Here is a 2,721-nt window from a genome sequence, read left to right as displayed (position 1 = left end):
CTCACCTCCCGGCCCCGCCAGCTCCATCGCGGTCCCTCGGGCACTTCCGGGCGGGAGGCGCCGAGGTCGCAGACACCTGAGGCTCCGCTCCTTCCCCGCCGCCGCGGCCCTAGGCATTGTGGGACTTGTAGTCCTCCGCGCAGTCTCCGCCTCGCGGCTTGCGCACCCACGCGGAGTCCTCCAGCGGTTCCTGGTGCCTGCGGACCGCGGAGCAGACTGCGGAGGCGGCTCTGGGGGTGGTATTGCTCCAAGAAGGGCCCGGCCGCAGAGGATCCGCCCACTCCGCTGCTGGCAGCCGGAGAATCTGTCACTCCAGACACCAACGTCAGTGGGAGCACGTCACAGCATTCATGTTCATGATGCAGAGAAGGAGGCTCGAGCCCGTGTGGCTCTATCCCGGCCTCCGCCGGTGTCGGGGGGCGGGGGAAGGACAGAAGGCAGCCTTGCACCTCAGAGCTCAGGAGGCGTAGGCTGCATCACCAGTTAGCTGAGGACACGGATCCCCAGAGCCGTCCTCTCTCCCTGGCCCCCTCTTCCATGTGGCCTCCGCAGGACTGTGAAAGACTCGTGGACCAGGGAACAGAGCACACTTTATGAACCCCTTATGCTGTGCCTATAGGTATATTAACTTCGGATGAGCCACTAAATCTCTCTGAACATAAATTTCATTTCCAATATGTAGTTCATAAACCAATTGTAAGGAAGCCATTTGACAACATTGGACTTGTGTGTGTGTGTGTGTGTGTGTGTGTGTGTGTGTGTGTGTGTGTGGTACAAGGTCTAACTATGTAGTCCAAGCTGGCCTCTAACTCCCTAGGTAGCCCATGTTGGCCTTCAACTTGGGATCCCATTCTCTGGCCTGAGTGTCCAGAGTGCTGGGATTACAGGCATGTGCCACCACCCTTGACAAATTCGACATTTTATTAAATAAGTGTGAACACTATATCAAGAATGTGCCACTCAGTAGCTAGTATTCTTGTGCTCCCTCCACCCAAACCTAGGCTGGGAAACTGAGTCCTTAAGAGTATTTTCTCTGTAAACAATGGTGATTCCTAGCAGGGCCTGTGACCACTAATCTCTGTGGATTTTCTTTCCTTCCTTTAAACTCCTGCAGCTACAGAAAATTTGAAGCCTATATTTCATAGGCCAGTCTTTTGTTTTTTGGTACCAGGGGATCTACTGAGCTAAATCCCTGGCCCTACAGGCCAGTCTTGATTGAAAACGCTCCAGTCTTCTCACAGCTCATGTCTGTCTGTGAGAGTGAGTGGCCCAAGTGTTGCTGTCAGAATGTCAATTTAGATTTATAAAATACAGAACTAAGGTATCTCTAGTTCTTTTCCTCCTGTTCTTTCATTTATGCTACAAACATTTATTAAATATACACGTATTATATGGCTGGCACTGTACATGTACTATATGCTCTGCACCATGCAAGATGCTGAGAACACCATGGTTTGTCAGACCCCTTCCTTGCCCTCATGTGGCTCATATACTAATAGAGGAAGCAGATATGTAGACAGCTTTCAGTGCTAAGATGGGTATATGCTCGTGCAGCTAGATGTCAATTCTAATTAAGTATCTAAAAGAGATGTTAGTATTGCTTTTCCAATTACAAAGTAGTGGAGTTAGGTTTTTCTGTTCACCTACTAACTTCTGCAGATAGAGCCCAGATGCAGTACAAGTCATCCTTCTTCTGGTTATACAGGTAGAAACCCAAATGTTGATTAGTTTGCATCTGATCCTTTGGAAGGTAGGAGAAACAGGTATGGTAACCGGGGTAGGTACTGGAGCGGAGTTGTTAGGTAGTGGAATAGTAGGCAACTTTCTGCTTGGTTTGTGAAGTGGAAATGTACATAAAATGATGACATGTGTCAATGGTAGATAGCTGGGCATATGCCCGGTGGATTTATTGGGGGAGGGACTGCCCTGCACAGGCCACATCTTGGGTTTTAGGAGACCTGTGCTGGTGATGGGTAGCAGACAGCTTCAACAATGGGGACGCAGAGGAGTTGGGACATTGAAGGGAGCTCTCTGGCCATAGGAGTCGAAGGGCAGGATGGACAGAGGGGTGAGATGGAGGAAAATTATGGGAGCCATGTGACTGATAAGTCTTTTAAAATAGAAAGGGCATGGGAGAAGGCATGTTTGATTCCATACTTGATCCCTGTGTGTACCAGTGGGGTTGGGCAGGATTCAGTGACCCCCTCGCACGCACCCCCGTCTGGCAAACAGGGTCTTTCTGTATCGATAGGCTGGTCACAAGAAGACAAGAGTGGTAACATTGTTGGTTAAAGTGTCACTTCTAAAAGTCCTCTAATGACATTCTCTGGATAAAAAGGAAATAGCAGGCAGGGACCCATCTCAGCCTCACTACTGTGGCCAGCATGGAGACCCGGGCTGAGAGCCAGGGAGAGAAGGGGGGAATCTCTAAGGCTGATCTCCGGGCCTCCGGACTGGGAAGCCCATGTTGCCCTAAAGGCCGGACGCTGTAAGCGAGGCTTAGGCCCTGGCTCCTGGGCCAATCAGCAGTGTAAAACAGCAACCCCAGGCACAGGGCACCTTTCGGACGGTGCGCAGAGATCTGATACCATCCCAGCCCAGCGCCGGGAGGGGAAGGCGACAGCAGACCCTGGAGGGGGCCAGGGCGGCTGTGTCCCCAGGAGGGTGGCCCTGGAGGCGGAGGCGGCGATTCGGCGGAAGGGCCGAGGCCGGGTGGGAGGG

The 2,721-nt window shown here is 52.1% G+C and overlaps 1 protein-coding gene across 1 annotated transcript in view; it reads right to left on the bottom strand.

Annotated features, from left to right (window-relative positions):
• Nucleotides 1-212, bottom strand: part of Tmub1 (transmembrane and ubiquitin like domain containing 1) — a 2,576-nt gene extending 2,364 nt beyond the window's left edge. The window contains exon 1 of the mRNA XM_010637561.3: nt 6-212. The gene's annotated coding sequence lies outside the window, so the exon portion shown is untranslated. The remainder of the gene's footprint in view (nt 1-5) is intronic.
• Between the last annotated feature and the right edge of the window lie 2,509 nt (nt 213-2,721).

This window comes from Fukomys damarensis, unplaced genomic scaffold (genome assembly GCF_012274545.1).
Source record: "Fukomys damarensis isolate Sample0158 unplaced genomic scaffold, DMR_v1.0_HiC HiC_scaffold_16, whole genome shotgun sequence".
In the NCBI taxonomy this organism is placed as follows: Eukaryota; Metazoa; Chordata; class Mammalia; order Rodentia; family Bathyergidae; genus Fukomys; species Fukomys damarensis.
This window is presented reverse-complemented; position numbering and strand designations above follow the sequence as displayed.